General features: G+C 41.6%; 1 long non-coding RNA gene across 3 annotated transcripts; it reads right to left on the bottom strand.

Moving 5' to 3' along the window:
* Positions 1 to 1463: 1463 nt before the first annotated feature.
* On the bottom strand, positions 1464 to 13861 carry LOC146643688 (uncharacterized). Of its 3 annotated transcripts, none has more exons than XR_014909334.1 (3): positions 11619 to 13861; positions 8930 to 9189; positions 1464 to 3364 (listed from the first exon to the last, which is right to left on the bottom strand). It is a non-coding gene; the product is annotated as an uncharacterized LOC146643688 (long non-coding RNA). The 3 variants fall into 3 exon arrangements; XR_014909335.1 differs by having other exon boundaries at positions 8930 to 12110; positions 13545 to 13861; XR_014909336.1 differs by having other exon boundaries at positions 8930 to 11673; positions 13545 to 13861.
* Positions 13862 to 18403: the final 4542 nt, after the last annotated feature.

The raw sequence follows: 18403 nt of genomic DNA, 5'->3' as shown, positions 1-18403 counted from the left end.
TGCCTGACATTACTTGAGACTTGACTTGAGACTTGAGGATAAAGACTTGAGACTTACTTGAGACTTGCAAAACAATGACTTGGTCCCACCTCTGCCGATATCATAAATTTGGATATCGGCCGATACCAATATGAATCCGATATACTGTGTTTTTTAATAAATAAAACTGTTTTTTTAAATATCTTGCTGCATTTTGTATAAGTTCAAACTCAAGTTAAAAAAATAAACACTAAAGCTATTCTGTTACACCTGTATGCAAAAAATACACTGCACCCAAAATATTTCATAGTTCAGCAATACTGATCAATCTAATAAACTTAAACCTACTCCATCCTCCCTATTCTGGTATTTTAAAGAGTACTTAGCAGAAATATTAAGCAACCTAACTAATAGGGTTGAAACTCCCAGCAAAAAAAAAAGAAAATAGGGAACCACCCTCCACCTCGTGATGCTTAATCGACGTAATCAACTTTAATTTGATGCAGTGTGAAACAAAATGAACAGAAATAAATTATTTTTCAAGAATAATTAAATAGATTCAACATCTTTCTTCAACAGAACTGCAGACTGCACAGATGGTACCTTCCCAAAGGAAAAAGTACTATAGCTTACTAGGGTATATTAGACTTAACAGTTACTATATACAGTAATGGACTTCTATACATTTTCCATCAGATTAAAACTGGGTGTAAGATTCAGATAATTAATTATTTAAAACTAGACATTTTAAATGAGAATAAGAAAGAAAAGTATGTCTTTGTGCCACCTTTTCCCTGTTAATGCCCTATCGGCCCCCCTGGCTAAACTTTGCTAGATCCGCCCCTGCACAGTTACCAGCCGTCAGCTACGTAGAAAAAGATCCTCGAGTAGAAAGTAATATTAAATAAATTCTAACAACAGCTGATCAAGCTTAAACGTCCTGCTGTTGTTCAGCCGATGGTTTCCTCTTTCTGGCACGAAGTGGGTCAAAAACAAGCAAGAGAGACGGTCAGAGACGACAGAAAAGCCGATCAGCTGATCATTGATCAGTTTTACGATTAAAGTAGCAGCAGGAGAGGGAGGGAGAGAGAAGAGGCAGTCGCTCCATATATCAGTTGTTAAGCTTAACGCTGGAATGCTTTACAAACATTCAGAGATGAACTTACACACTTGCTTTACTTCTCTCTGGGATAACTTTCTCGGAGATGAAATACTCAACCAGACCACCGACAGGTCTCGCACGCCACAGCCGCTCTATCACGTGATGCATACTGCTCCGACGTGCCATGTCGCAAGTTTTGTGAGGTGCTTTTTTGATATTTAATGGATCGGATTACATTTTTTATTTCTCTCCGATATCCGATCCAGTAATTTAGGTCAGTATCGGACCGATACGTAATATCGGATCGGTCCATCTCTACATTCTAGCACACATTAATTGCAACGTAGCTAAAGAAAATCCACATATAGTCCACATTTTTGTCTCACTGTAAACATGAATACTTTTATTGATTATATTTAGAAACAGTTGCATAGTACAAAGTAGATCAAGTGCAAAAGAAGCTTCCAAAACTCCTGAGACAGTAGTTTATAGTGCATAATGTTACAGTTGTCCACATTACTCCTAATACAGTTTTTTGCTGCATCCACACAGCATATTGCACAAATTCACTCAAATTCTCCACATTAAAACAAAACAGAATCCAGTGCAGTCGAGCAGTCGTATCAGATTGTCATAAAAGCTGATTTGACTCAAATGAAATGTGGAACAAACGCAGATTTCAGTGTCTTGAGACTGACAGTGCAATTACCGAACGCCACACATCTCCCACTAATTGTTTCTACCCCGACTGACAAAAAGAACAAAAAAATGCTTTTCAGCAACATCCGGCAACACACATTGCACCTGTGCTCATATAGCGCTCATCTCACTCAAACTAAACGTGTACATTATGTGCTATTGTGCAAATATAGCATCAGTACTCGTGTGCACAACACTTCCACAAATAATGCAAATCTAACGCCTCCTACTCGCTTTCTTTTGCATAGATAAAAAGTAAACATTAAGTCGTTTTGATTGGACAAAATACCTCCTGCTGTGATAATAACTACCTTGATTTTTAAAGTGTGCATCACAATCAGAGTGCAATTTAAAGATTAATAATAGATTACTGAGGTAGCGCCAACCCCACAGTACCTTTTTGTACATTTAAAAAAACCTCTTTTTTTATGCTAACACATAAGAAGTGTACAGTGAACCAGAGCTTTAATCCAAATTATTTAGTGTTTTAAACATTTTTGAGAAACCCTGCCATAAACAGAAGCATAAAAAACACTCACATACACTCACCAAATGATACTGTTAAAAATGCGTTGCACACTGTTGTTGTGACTGTTGTTTATTTTACTATAATTTGTGTTCAACGCTTCGTACCCACATATCTGCGCTTTTTAAATAAACATTACGTACTTACTTATTAGACGTAATGTTGATGGACATAAATGTCAAAGAACTTACTTGATGCTTGCAGCGCAGGTAAAATTAAAAACATTTGTCATTGCACTTAAATATCAAATTTAGCTTGTTTCAAGTAATCCAGCCAAACTGATTGTCGACAGTTTGATTGAAACAAAGTTTTACATGAGACAAATTTATTTTAAGGATTAAAAAAATAAGAAAATAATGAGAAGAAAGAAATGTCAATTCTATTCAAATATTAAAATCCTCATCTAAAGAGGGATAAATTGCTAGCATTACTACTAATAATTATACTATTTCATATTTACTGGTTTTTGTTTGTATTTTTCCTTTTTCTCTAATTTCCAGAAATGTACATAAATCTCAGTGATGAGGCGATGGATTTATTTTGGTGTGTTTGTGTGTGTGTGTGTGTGTGTGAGGGAATAATCTAAGCTGTGACCTACATTAAAATCTAGCGCAGATGTTTCCTGAACAGATGCGCAGAGCCCCTCTAAACACACACACACACACACACACACACACACACACACACACACACACACACACACACACACACACACACACAGTCCACTGTAGCATCCTTCAATCTGAGTTTCCGCTTCACAGTATTCAAGAGTCTGTTTGTTTACTTCATTCAGAGTCATCTGTCTTCTTGTTTCTCTCTGTCGTCAGACTGATAACGACGTTCTCGGGCGCACAGGGACCTCTGCGTCCTTTAACAAGTCCAGGCAGTTTTAACCGTCCACTGTCAGGTTGTCCACTGACAGAAGTTGTTACTGTGTTTGCTTTCTAACAACGGTTAACAACGGTGGTTGATGATGTTGTAGTCCTGTGTGAAACGGGCGTCATCACTGACTCAGAGTCTTTTAGTCGGTGTCTCCCAACGCAAGGCAGATTTGAAGCCTTAAAAGAAGAGATGGAGAGGACGTTAGAAATAGCCCAGTAATGATGTACACATCAGTATACGTAAAGACAAAAATATATATATATAGGTGTTCATAAGTTTCTGTTGTTATAACAGGAGAAACTGAATATTTTTACCACCAATTGCTCAGATTTAACTGTGTTCTAGTTTACTGCATATACAGTTTGGTTTCCTGCAAGGGTATATATCCATTTTTCTACACATTTTGTGATGCTGGAGATGTTGTTGATCTGGAGGAGCTGAAGGCAGATTTTCAGGATCAGATCATGTGCAGAGACTCGAGCATTTGTAGGGCTCTGAGCTAAGCCTGACATTAATTATCACAGAGCTCAGCGTTACTGTATTGCCTTCTACGCTATACTGTAAGCTCCCAATCATGCTGCTCATAGATGGTACAATGATAGCAGAAGGAACACACACACACACACACACACACACACACAATCAACCCCTGACAGACAAGAAAAATTCCCTGCAACCCCCAAAACACCCAAACTGCAAAACAATCAAGCTAAACACAAGCTGCTGTTCCAATCATGAACACAACATCTCCTTTCCTTTCCTTTCCTCCATCATCCCACCATTTTTGTTTCACCCAACAAAGTGTTTTTTTTCCCACGCTTTATTTTTCTCTGTCCTGTTTGTAGCCAGAGAGGAGGAGGAGTGGTGGTGGCTTGAGAAGGTGGAGAATGATGGGGGTAGTGGTGGAGTGTGTGTGTATATGGGGGGTGGGGGGGGACTGATGAGGTCGTCATGGCAACTCCACATTGGCATGCCCCTGATTGGAGTATGTGGTGGCTAATTATTCAGTGCATATGCTTAAAAAAAAACAATAAAGTAGGACGTATTGAAATGCAGAGCCGAGCATCGCGTTGTGTGTGATTAACATATGAGCCCAGCGCCGCTTTTGAAGAGAGCAGCCTCGTTTCCAGCACTTAGTGTATAGCCAACATGCGTTTTTAGTGATGCAGTGGTGATGTTTTTAGTAACATTTGATCTGTATGTTTAATTTTTTTTCAGTTTATGTTAAAAAAAAATCACATCTGCAGTCATTTAATCGTTAACTTTGGTGACCCTTCTTCATCTTATTGGATAGCGGCATCTAAACAAATGCACGGGAAGGTTAATACTTGTGTATTATGTGATGATCAAGCCAAACTTTACATTGAGGCTGAAACAAACAAACAAACAAGAACAGCATGCTAATGGCCCTTTGAGCGCTGGCATGGCAGGCGCAGTATATATGTGTGTGTGTGTGTGTGTCAGAGGCAATGGGGATGGAAGGTTTGCTGTGTGAAAGAAACCAAAAGGGTATGGGTTTGTAGGAGGGGGGTTACGGTAACAATGGCTGGCATTGTTTACCAATCTCCCTCGTCCATTAATCAGGACGATCCGGCTCTAATTGGCGTTTTGGTTAAGCTGGTCTCCAGACCCCCGTTCCCTCCACTGGCCTAAATAATGGCGTTACGCCACAAGTGCCGCCACACATTGGGGAGGACAATGTGTCGCTTGTCTGAGAGCCCAGGATAGGATCCCCACCCTCTTCTCTTCCCCTCCTTTCTTCGTGCCCCCTGCGCCCCCCAAAATAAACCTTACATAGAAACACAAAGAAGGCCTCTCACTATTGAGATCTCACTGTCGCAGGCTCCCCTCTCCCTGTCTGTCTGCCCCCCCACACCCAATCCGACTTCACTCCCCCCTCCTCTGATTTTTTTTCTCACCCACTACAGTTTTCAACATATAGGAGCTTTATTCTTTCCTGCCAGCTTTAGCTTTAGAGTTGTGGGCTCAGTGATCAGGTAGAAAAACCACATGGGAGGCAATGATTTAAATTCCTGTTAAACAATTTGAATGAATTTACACTGTCCTGTGAACTCCTCTTGACTCCAAATTAAGGGATTGTTCACATGTTCACACTTCAGTATGTGACCTCTTTAGACGCAAATACTGGTGATCAAAGCATACTTGCAAACCCCCCAAAAAAGTAAAACATAAGACTAACATTGCATAATCTTACTGAAAAGCACCACATTTTGATGCAAATTCGAGGTAATTAAGTGTGTTTTTTAATAAAATCTCAAATGCTAGAGCTCCCTTCCTTTTTAGAAATCAGTGTAAGTTAATTAAATTGTCAGATAATTCATGTGGCTACACACCAGCTCATGGATTGTATGCTCGTAATGCTAAAAATAAATAACAAGCCAGAGGAGCTAATATGAACGTAATCTGAGAGCTTCATTTGCGAGCAACAAATGAACAAAACAGAGGTGATATTTTGGGTTATTTATGTCCGTTATTTAGGTTAATTTGCATGTTTCTTCAAAAAATCGGTGCAGCAACACCATTTCTTTGTCAGGCTTTCACACCACAGGGGTTAACTGCTTGTCTGAAGGTTGAGATATTTCTCAGATCCTGTCAAAACCCAATGGTTGGCATCATAATGCATCTTCGTGAAGCCAGAAAAGACAGCATGACCTTTCATCAAATCCGGACAAATTGCGACGTGACGTGTCGTTTAAGGGTTTGAGGTCTTAATTTCCACAAGGAGCGTGCTTTCGTCTGCGAGCCAAATAGGAAACGTGCTGCACATGTGTGAAAACTGTTAAGTGTGAGATTTATGAAGAATGCTGTGTTGCTAATTATGGCTCCTCGAGGGTGTGAGGGAGCATGTAGGTGTTTTTTGTTTTTTTTTCTTCTTCTTAACATCATCAAATGAAGCTGTCTGCACGTGCACGCGGCACAAAAACCACGTGGATGTTCCACATGCAGAAATACCACCACTGGTGCAAATGATAACTCTTTGTAATCACAAAAAAAAAAGGCGCTGGTATAATTTAATGTTGCCGAAGCAAAGCAATCCTAAGAGTTTTAAGCAAAATGGTCGGTCTGCAGCGTGACGACGGGCACAGCGAAAAAGCGACGCGGGAACCGCAGCTGCCCCTAAAAATGCCATCTTGTCGACACTCAAAAGCCACGGGCAGCGCGCTTTCCTCCTATCTCATCCCTTCCTGCATGTCTCTTGGGGCGATCTCTACAATTAACACACTGGCAGTAATTAACACTGTCTTGAGGCGACCAATGGCGCGGAAACGATCGGGACCAACATGAAGTGGGGGGAAGGTGCAGCGCTGGCTGTTCACCGCTCAGCTGCCATTTTGTGCCAGTCTTAACACCTAAGATGGTGGCAGGACTGTGACTTGCCGTGTGGAAGAGGAGGACAAACTGGCACGGGAGGGGTCGGAGAAGAGGAGGATTATGGGATTGAAGAGGGAGTCTCTTATTTTCACTCTTGTAGTCGGTGCATTGCTGAACGGTTACCAAGAGAGGTAGGGAGGGAGAAAGAGGCATGATCGGCAGATAGCTGCCCTACACGCACCGCACATAGAGGAGCAATTCTGCCACACATGGACGCACAAAGACGCACACTCACATCACAGAGGAAGAATAAAGTGTTTGTACAGTGTGGACGCCAAACACAACACCCTGTGTTGGTCTGCTCGTTAAAGAAAAGAAAAAAAACGTGTCATTTACATGTGCTTAATATACACAGCACACATGTGCCCATGCATGAACACACGCACACAAACAACACAGCCGTTCTCATGGTATGGTCTGCCCCTGAGCATGCAAATGACATTCATTATGCAAATGCATACAAATCAGAACCAACCATCTGAGAATCGAAGCTGGGAAAAACCACAAAGAATAAAATTAAATGAGGGGGGGGGGGGGGAGTGGAGGGGTGCTGTTTTTGGGTGGGGGGGTTACAAAAGTAAGACGGAGCGTGGTGGTGAAAGTGGAGAAAGTACAGTGCGGTCAACCAAAAATAGACAATATAAGCTGCTTCATTAGGCCACAGATACCCAAAGCTGGATAAAAGTCGGTTTTCCGTGTGCAGATGCCAACGAACTCGTACATTTCAGGATCGGCTCAGTAAAGAGGATCTTCCCCAGCAGCCTCATGACTGCTGACGAGGCCCAGATAAACATGCTTTGTGCTTTGTTACATTAATGAAGTCGCGATGGAGCGTAAGAGGTTTGAGAGGAGATGCTGTACATGTGGCTTTAAAGATTTCTATTAAGTATTTCGACAGAGTTACACCAAAGGTGGGATGAGGCATGCGCACACATACACACACATCATCTTTCCTCACTGCCCCTCACTGCTGCCTTGTTTGTGACCATTTCTTTCCTTTAGCAGAAGATCAGCTGCAGAGTGGCATCAACTGGAGTGGAAATGATCCAAATGATGGCAAAGTGCCGCTAATTGCCTCTCAAGGTGGTCTTTGTTTTGTTTCACCTCTCTCGCCACAGCCGCTGCCTCTATAGGACGAGCTCTCTAAAACCCCAGAAGGGCTGCAATTACATTATCAGCCTTTATGAAATGAATCATCCAAACTATTAAAAAAGAGAAATGAAGCCAAACACTGATGAGTCTGAATCTCTCGGCTGGAGATTAGTTTCTGTATTCATGTTCAAAAAATACACGCTGAATAAATGAAAAAGGCCATTATGGGAGGGTGATTGGGAGATACCAACATGTTCTCCTCCCAGGGTGTCACATGCAGCTGGTGCTGCAGGGATCTAACCCAGCCTGGCAGGTGTGTGAATCAAACACCTCTACTATGTCCACTGCGACAGAAACACCACATTTGTGCAGATTATCTGGTACAGCTGAGCAAACTCAGCTACCCTAACTGAACAATTGTTTTTGTTTTAGGGTTTTTAAAAAGACTTATGGTCTAAAATGTGCTTATTTTTTTAAATAACTAGATTATTGAGCTAAATTGCTGAGTTTATTCTCACAGCCAAAAACCCTTAAAGCACCTGGCAAAGAAACTTGATTTCACAAGAAACTCGACTGGATCTGACTTCTGATCGAGTGGAGAAAAGAAGACAAAAATGCTGCTATATTACTGCGGACCCGTAATTAGCAGTTTGGGATTGGCCACAAAAAGATTTGAGATAATGAAGCTATCTGAAAAGGTGAAACTAACCCTGGAAAGTGGCTTGTCCTGAAGCGTCAGCATCAGCTGTTTGGAAAGAGTTTGCAAAACAATTTCTTGCAGAGACTCTGAATACATTTAAATTGATCTCAATCGCTTTGGACTTCCTAAAATTGAGGAACACCAATTAAGATCTTTTACTTTCCTAGAGGAAAAGTTCGTTATGGATGTAAATCTGTAAGATCGTTTTGCCAATTTTGGGGCTAATGAGTCATTTTACAGTTCACTGTGAATTCAAGTTCACATTTGGCAAGGACAAGAGAAACCTAAATGTTGCACTCACTCCTGAATGTCAGTCGGAGCTACAGAACGAGAATATCCACGCACTCACTCACCAACCAGCACGAGAACAAATGCAGCAGCACAGGCTACACCCACCACTGTACTATTGCAATGGTTTGTATTGACAACAAGCAGATCTCAGGCATTTTGTGCAAATCAAACACTTATTGTCTTTTTTGCCTCCAGATCCTCCATGAGACACAACACCCCCCTCACCCCCCCTTCTCGTTAGCCCTTATGTAACACAGCATCATACCTTCACGTCATCGCTTAGCAGGATCTTTTGTCCACCTCCCGTCCTCCCGTGCTGCTTCTTTATGTCTCATTTCTGTTGTTTCCTTTTTCCTGTGCAGGCGTGTAATGGGATTCTTGTTACTTTCGGTTATCTAGCTTTATGAAGAATGTACGTCACTCATACAGCTAGATAACCAAAGATAACAGACAACCCCTCAGGCCTGCGTACACCGCTCTCCTCCAGCAACGCTCAGACACACACACACACAACCTCTGATACACCTGTGAGGACAAACAGCGACAGGGGAAAATGCATTAAAGAGCTAATTCAGCAAGACAAAGCTAATTTCCTCCGCCTGCTGCACCGCACGCATTCCAGAGGTGGAAATAATGATAATAATAGTCATATATCTGGAGTGTTAATTGATCACATGGTGTTAAAAACACCTCAGTAAAACGATATGAAAAACAAAGCATGACTAAAGATTCACAGGGGATTCTGCTGGGAAAGCACATTTTCCGAGCTATTAAGTGTTTTTTATATGACTGAAATGTGAGCGTATTCTTTGAGGAATTCAACACAAAGCGTTACAGCCGGCCATCCAGTGAGCTAAAGACAACAACAGTAAAAGTCTTTACGAGGGGGACGGAAGCAGGATGTAAAAATACCCCTGAGGTGAGTCATACACACAAATATCTTTCATAGGGTCCTAAAGGGAAATCCAGAGAAAAATAAGCATATTTGTTTGTGTTACAGCAGGTAAACACAAAGGTGTGTAAAGTCTTACATGGAATTATTGTAATCCTTAAATTGGTATTCATTATTGTGAAAGAAAGCATTTTCAAGCTGGTGTTAAAATCGAAAACTGTGGCTGAACATTACTAAAATATTACTAATGCAAACTTCCACAGCCTTAAAATATTTCCTGGTGACTTTTGTTTAAAAGAAGTGAAAAATCACTTCAGTTTTATGTAAATATCTACAATCTACCAGCTATAGAACAAACAAACAAAAGCTTTACAAGAAGGTTAAAGGCTTAAAAAATATAAGGGAAAAAAAAAATCTAAAGGCACTGTTGAATGTGTGGTTTTTATTTAATTATTATTTAGAACCATTAACATCAGACTCCACTTTTTTATTATTTAAAATAATAGAAGATACAGCCTGTGTGTGACATCCTCCACTGATTTATTTATTTATGGAGTTTTGCTGTCATCATTTTAATAATTACTCATTCCTATATTTCTAGATCATTTTGTGAAATAACAGAATAGTCACATAATTATCCAAATGCATAACATCGCATCTCTTTTTAACGTTACACTGTAAATTAAAAAAAGAAAAAAAGGTTTTCAATATTTTTTCATGAAGTCTTTGTTGTGTGTGGGGGTTTTTTTTATTGGCTTTTAGCGAGAAAGCGAGGATGACGTCACAGGCATCGCTGGCTTTCAATTAATGCGTTAGCAGCGAGGTGTGATGCCTAATTAACACACGCGCGCGTACACACTCAGACACGCTATTATGGGGAAGATGTTCTTTGATGCAACATCGTGAAAATAGGCCACAGCTCCCGTCCTCACATCAGTGTCCGCAAAACACACAAAGAGCAGAGCAAACAGGGTGTTTGTTTGCCGGGTTTTTTTATTAAAATAAAAATAAACATGCTTTACGTTTTATTTTGCCCCTGCTCCAAGAGATTTCCGGTAAATGAAGAGAAGTTTGGGGGTTTTGGGGGGGATTTTTTTTATTTTTCCAGGGGCATCCACTGGTGGAGATCATAGTGTGGAGGCCGTGACGTGTTAACATCACTTCGAGGTTCTCACACCTAAACAGCGTGGTTTTGTGATTGTGATTCATTTTCTCCCCCATCTGCTGTGTGTGTGTGTGTGTGTGTGTGTGTGTGTGTGTGTGTGTGTGTGTGTGTGTGTGTGTGTGTGTGTGTGTGTGTGTGTCTGAATAATCGTAATATTCCACTTCCTTGTTAGCTGCACTGTGTGTATGTCGGATTTCTGTCTGTAGTAACGCCTGTGACAAAATCATTTACCTGTCACCTGACAGAGAGGAAAAAAATTTTTTTTTATTTTTTTTGATAAATAACTCTATTTTAAAATGTTAATATTTTCATTTCAAGTGTATTGTTTAGATTTCTATGTTAGGTGTTAATTAAAGATATCCACACATGGTTTATGATTTTAAACAGCTGGACAATAATTAACTTTTTTAAAATTATTTTAATTAAATATTTTAATCGGCTATATGTATTCATTTACTGTTTATGTAGGCAGCGCATGGGCTGATGCATCGTTTAAAGAGGCAAAAAGAGATAGTTTCATTCGAATAGGTTTTCTGTCCCTGAAGGGAAATTACACTGAAGTTTCTGTTAGAGGTAACTTGGCAGCGATGCTGTATAAAATGTTCTGCTTTAACAGATTTCTGGGACCATAAAAGGCTGTAAATGATGAAAATTTGTGCTTCCCTAAAGATTGTTTTTTTGTTGTTGTTGTTGTTGTTTGTTGGTTTCTTTGGGGGGGGGGGGGGGTATTTCCAAGAGTCACCGCGTTGCTGCTGCTGCGGATCTTTCGTTTAGGTGTTGGTGAAGAAGATAAACAGACGGGTTTTTTTTTTTTAACGTTTTTCTTAAACTGCAATCCAGTTTAAATCACCTGCAGAGTCATCGGGATGTGAAGATGGTGGAATCATTTATATTCACCTGGAGGTTGGAGAAGAGCCTGGAGTTCCTTTCTGTTGTTTTTAAATGTGAGTTTCTGCAGAAAAAAATGTTAAAGAAAATCAGTTATTTGAATAAAACTACGACAAATGTAATAATAACGGACTGACTTTGAACTCAATTCCACCACGTGAATGGGATCCCTCTCCTCACTCTGTCGTTGGAAAATCCCTGGAAAGCACCCTGGGTGGGAAATCTGCCTACTCGGCTCCTGACAGCTACAAACTGGGCCTGTGTGTGTGTGTGTGTGTGTGTGTGTGTGTGTGTGTGTGTGTGTGTGTGTGTGTGTGTGTGTGTGTGTGTGTGTGGTGCGCAGTCATTCAGCCGCACCTGCAGCTTAACTGACTCTGCACCGGCAACGCTCCTGAGGTGTTGCAGCGGTCCCACTTCAAATTAGCAACTTATCCACTTGTGCATCAGCTGACTTCTCACTTGTGATGCACTTCCGTCACCGGGACACGGCGTGAATGTAACCTGTGGGAGGAGGTCAGTGAACGCTTGATCGTGCACCTGGATTCACCTGTTCAGTTTAACTGCTGAGTCATATTGACACCTATATGCCGGTTCCTGTTTCTTATGTTGCAGGACCACCATCACTACCACCTGGTCCTTTGCTGTACATGTGCACATGTAAATTGTGCTGTTCTGGGGTTCAGTAATGAAGAAGACAGCAAATGGATCCTTTGCACGTGTTTCTTTTGCAATCAGAACAGTTTTTATTGAAGAGAGGATCTAGAATGAGCTCCAAATGAGGGAGCATCTTTTTGGAGGAGCTGCGCGTAACATTTCAATGTCAGTCAGATGTTAAAAAGTCCAAACACACACATGAAGTCTGATTCCCTCTCACACAGATTAGGCGGGCCTTATGTAAGAGCTCTCCGGGCATAGCGCTATGCTGGCACCGGGGTGTATAATCCCGGGCTACATGAAGCCCTGCAGGAGCGCTGCTGGGTTCACGTACAGTAATCACCTTGGCCTTTTTTCATGCTTGCTTCACTGCTTAGCCTTTCCAGTGCGTAATCGGCTGACAGCAAACAGGCCAAACAACACAAGGCTGCAAAAGGCTATGGCGCCCGAGGCCACTCCAACACCATCACCAACACAGGCCGGTGTTAGGCTCTCACTACCACATTATGATTACATATTAGATCAGTTAGAGGAGAACTTATGTTCCTCCAGTCTGTGAACTCTTGAAAATGACGCAACGTGAACTTATGCACAATAACAACACAGCATATGGTTGATCCAAGGTCGGCATCAACGGAAAAACGGAATAGTCCAAAAAGTAAATTCAATGTTGCTTCGTTTGCGTCAGTAAACACCAACCCACTGCTACCAAAGAGTCACCTTTTAGACAAAGGTGGGCTAAACAGAGGGAGGGGAGAGGAAAAAGGGGATCTCAGTGACCATTAATCCCGAGCGTGCAACATAAAATTTTATACCAACAAACGAGAGAGAAAACTTATCGAAAACAGATCACCTGTGACCAACCGTAAGTCAAGAAAAACCCGCTAAACTCACTCCTGCGGTCAGATTTGTGCACACATGTGCTTTCTGGTGCCAAACAAAAGTGTTTGCAGCCACAAGTGAAACTACACGTCTGCGCTGCTGCCATCGTACCATCGTTGGAGCCTTTATCTCAGATGCTGATGGTGCGCATCGTCCGCGCATCTTTTATCTTTTATCTATCAAAAACAACCCTCACTTGAAGAAAATCTCAAAGCTTTGCTGCGCCTTACGAGTCCTCACTTCATGCACAATGGGGACAAACACATCAGCATGTTGTACCCTTAAAGCCCTCAGTGCTGCTCGGCTCCTGCAGCTTTCTGTTTTTTTTTTAACCCCGAGTCGTGCCGTCACACACACACACACACACAAATCACTTATTACACAAAACACGGTTCTTACTTTCTCCTACACGGGTGCAGCAGGGTGTGCTGCACTGGGTTCAGCTGAGCTCCTGGAAAGCGCTGGTCTCTCCGGACGTGCGGCATGCTGGGAGCCAAATGAGCGCGTTCATGAGCGGCGTACAGAGCTTTGTGGCGACGACGCATCGTGACGTCCCACCGGCCCCGTCCATTTTTAAAAATTTTACGGGTCCTCTTTATTTTTTTCTCTCCACTCACATGTCGTCAGACGGCTTCCCTCTACATCCACAGCCCCGGTCCTCCCCGCGGCACACGGGGGAGTTGGGGCTGTCCGCCAGGATGGCTACATCTCCAGCACCGTTGTCTCCAAGTGGTTTAACATCTCATTTGTCCAAAATCATATACGCTGTCCAAGGCCCACCCCCTTGTGAATCAGTGAGGTAACACTGTTCCCACCCTCTGAGATTTTTGATATTATGCAAGACGGACGATGTAATTATCATGCGAACCTATAGGAGCGACTCTCACGCCCCCCAACAGACGCATGCAGAAGTGCATGGTGGCACATCACTCATCCATCAACCAAACATCCCTCTAATTCCTATAGTGTGTGTGTGTGTGTGTGTGTGTGTGTGTGTGTGTGTGTGTGTGTGTGTGTGTGTGTGTGTGTGTGTGTGTGTGTGTGTTATATGTGTTGATTCTTATTCTTGTAGCATCTCTCTGTATCTTTGCAATAGCATTATAAATAACTGCTATAAATTATAGCAGCACCACAGCTGACAGTCAAAGGAATGCAGTCCCCGTGTCCCCGTGTGTCCCTGTATTTTTATGTTCAGCATCCTGAGGATATTTCCACTATATTTAATATATTATTTGAGTCAGTGGGCCTAAACAGGAGCTTGTATCTACTTCTCAATAGTGCAGCCTGTAGCAGAAGCAAAAACATACTCTCCTGCACGGCTGAATATGGACATCATTTGAGCCTGCCTTGTTGCTTAGTGTTGAAATGTTTCAAAGGTGATGCTGTCTGCAGCTGAAACTTGTAGACAGACTTGAGAGGCGCTTCGGCTTGGCTAATTACCATGATAATCACGCCAGAAGTCTTTTGAATCCGTGAAAGACGAGAATCCTCTCAAACGTAATTGTATAGGATCTCAATATGTCTGTATGCACAGCCTAGACGTGCTCGACATTTGCATAAATGAAGCTAACCCAGCCATGTTGGTCTGTCTAGAACACACCAAGTGTGTAAACTCCATCTACCAAGTCCTTAATGAATCGCTGATAACGATTCTAGCTCTACTCTACACAACAAAGTGCTTCCATTCATGTTTTAATTAAAGAATACAATTAAATTTATTTTTGTGCTTTGTGGGACATTTTGATGAGAAGCCCGCTTGAAGCTCCTCTCCTTGCATGCTGCAGATACTCTGAGCACACTGTTAGATTTGTAGTTTCATCACTGGAGGGTCAGAAGGGCTTCAGGTTACCCGGTTACCCGGTGAAGAGTTGAGGGATCCAGAGCAAATCCAGACACGTTTACTAAACTGAGAATAAAACAGAATTCAGGTTTATCCTCCAGCAACCAACAAGTTCTCTGCAGCGAGGAGAGGCGCGCTCACAGCCGCACCTGCGCGCGTTGCCAGGAAACCAGTGTAAGCGCCGACGCGCTCTGAACCCCGAAAAGGCAGAAACGCGGATATTTTACTGTCCCGAAAGTCAACACCAGTGAGCTCACCAGTTGCTTACTAATGTGAACCCTGGCAACTGGGATGTGACTTAGTCCAAGTCAAGTCAGATTCAAGTCTCTTTAGAGAACATTAAAAGAGGACACATGTGTCTACTGTTCAACAGCTGATTGAAAGAAGGCGAAGGAACAAGCTGCAAAAAAGACACAAAAAATCATAAGGAGGAGAGGGAAGTCATCTCTCCTCCAGCATGCACTGCGTGGCGCAGGTGTTGCCTGTTATAATTAGCTGCGAATTACAGACCAGACATGAGCCGCAGAACATAGCACCACAGACAGAGGTAATTTCCATCACACGGCACAGTGCGACGCATCCGACAACTAGAAGATAGCGCTGAATAGCACAGCTGGAAGAGTTGCAAAATATCTGAGTGGACAGTGTAGTCTGAACAAAATGTAGTAGTTAGCCTACAGCTACAGACCTGTGTAGAAGTTAAAGCCTCTATTTACCCCTTGAGTCTACAGAGCTAAAAGACGCTTTCAGAAGAAAACCTTATTACTAATCACTCCCGAGGAAAAATGCAAAACAAATTAGGCTAAATGTACAAAGTCTGAGTGTCATCTAGATTGTAATTTCAATTTGAGCCTGCTGCAGTAGGCTGTGCAGTATTTTAGTCCAGTGATTGACTGAGAAGAAGGTAATTTCACTACTCATTTGTTGCAGTACGTTGTGTAGTTGCCCCAATAAGCCTCATATGCCCAAATAATGGCGCACTTCCAAGCTGAGAGGCAGATTGCACATTTCCCTGTCAGGTGATAAGGAGGTCGAGAGTTTACAGGTTTATTATTAAATATTATTCTCTGCTTCCATGTTATCGCCTCTGGATCCAGTTCATATGGCTTTTGCGGGCTGCCTTCCCAAACTTTATTTGGTTCGTTAGAAACTGGTGAAAAATAATCGTCTTCAGTTTTCTTTCTCCAGGCCGTGGGAAGCAGACAGTCTTTTGGCTGCTGGGTCAAAATCTGTCTCAAACCTTCCGACAACAGTAAACCATCCTCACCATCACCCCATTGATTTTACTGCTGCCAGTCCAGACGCCGGATAGTTTCGCAGCAGCGCTTCACTGAATAGAGAGGAGGCGGTTTTTACGCACATTGTCGAGCGCGCGCAAAGGACGCTTCACCTGTCGGTAAAGATGTAAATATGAACTGTAATACATTTTCGCCACCACAAGGATTCAGTGTGTGCATTTGTGCCCGTGTATGCGCTGACTCGGAGCTGGCACCCTCTCACCCCACGTCGCGCCAATATTCAAATTGGGATCCTGCGATTTGAATAGGAGCTTAATGAGATGTGGTGGTGTATATTAAATGAAGGGGGGTGAGGTACCTCATGAAGCTGAAATCCTGCTGCAGATTTAGTGGAGTTATTTAAGAAATGTGTTTTACATTTGAACATAGATGTGTAGGTGAATGTCTGTGCTGGTGTCTGCAGGTCACTGTGAAGATCCAATATATTATCTGACAGGAGACACTTTTCTTTCTTCACAGTGGAAGGCAGTTTGGATGCTTGCATGAAGAGGGAGCACCAGCTCTCCATCACCTTCTGGGGTCAGAGCACTTGTCACATATACTGCAGAGACTTTTACAGAAGGCTCTTTTGTGTTGCACAATAATTCAGACAACTGAGTAAAGACTGCACTTTCTCTTGGGGTGTGAGCACTGGAACCAGAATTTGTGACTATACAAAGATGTAGAAGTCTGGCTCTGCATGCTTCAATTAACGAAAAACTACAGTTGTTGAGGGGGTTTTTTCTAAATTAAAATAATATCTCTAGAAAATTAGCTCTGCACCATGTTACATCTTACAGACCCAAATAACCCAAGCATTTTATTTTTTCCAGTTGTTGAATTCCCTCAGCCGTGAATTGTAGCTCAGGGGTGGTCACAGTTCACTGTTGTGTGCAGCCTCTAGTGTATTTTCCCATGTTGCTGCAGTTCCTTAAGAGAAAGTAAAACTAGATCTTTTTCTTCCTGTAGACATCAGTGTCTCAAGTACTGAACCTGTTCAGCTTCTGCTTATTGCTGCCAACCAAAAGCCAGTTTTACACTGTGTAAGACAAACCCCATACAGAGTCCTTTCATCCTCTTGGAACCAACAGGAGCACATGGGGCAATAATCAGCCAATAATCCAAGTTCTACCAAAAACTAACAGATCAATTATCTGTAATTATAAGGTTTTACTGACATTCTCTGGTCTGGAAGTAGATTTTCATCCCCTCATTATGTGGCTCTCCCTGCATGAATGACCCGTCCTATTTGTTAGAAATGAACTTTGCTATGGACTTTTAGTTGCCTGAGAAGCCGTGCTGGCCTGTGCTCGTGAATAGTGGTAATGAAAGACGGTGGCAAACTCTCTCTGACTCCAACACTTGTATTTATTGCTGTAGCTGATTTAAACATTGAGGTGGGTGCTCCAGAAAAAAATACAGAACATTTGAATTTAATTTAAAATGTAAGATATATTTGAATGTAAGATATTCTGAGGATTGGTGTTATAAAAAAATTAGATTAATAAAAGACAGTTGGATATTTTTGAGTTGTTGATGAAGGTTGAAGTTGGCTACACACCATAACAAATTCAATAAAAATGTTTTTTGATATATCTGTATTTTTATAACAGGATCTTTTCTACTGATAAACTATATTTAGGTTTTTTTAAAACTACATTTTTAAATAAAATTGCAATTAAATTTCATGGGGGGCATTATGAATGAACTGTAAATAGTTAATTACACTAATGTTGATAGGTTTTAGTGTTAATGAACAATATAATGATGGCTCTAATTTACAAACTGTTATTAACATCATAAACTGTAAATAACAGTTTGTAAATTATATATAAACATGATCTGGAAGTTGATCTGGACGTAATTCTTCTCATAATGAACCTATAAGAAGGCAGGTTGGTTGGTGGAAATAACAGGATTGTTAAAGAGTCTGAGCTTTGTGTCCTGCTTTATTCACTCATTTATTTATTTATTTATTTATTTATTTATTTATTTATTTATTTATTTATTTATTCATTAACTTGTCTGTGTCTATGTTCCCTTTCCTGGCTGCTTGATGAAGTTTAGGAACCTAAAATAATTGCTTAGGTTTACGCAAAGGTCGAGGTTTGGGGTCTGGAGTGAGACCAGCCTAACTGTTG

The sequence above is a fragment of the Rhamphochromis longiceps genome, linkage group LG22 (assembly GCF_057381845.1).
Source record: "Rhamphochromis longiceps isolate RC_006_pf linkage group LG22, R_longiceps_female_GT1.1, whole genome shotgun sequence".
Lineage (NCBI taxonomy): Eukaryota > Metazoa > Chordata > Actinopteri > Cichliformes > Cichlidae > Rhamphochromis > Rhamphochromis longiceps.
Note: the sequence above shows the minus strand (reverse complement) of the source record. Positions and strands in the feature narration are given on the sequence as shown.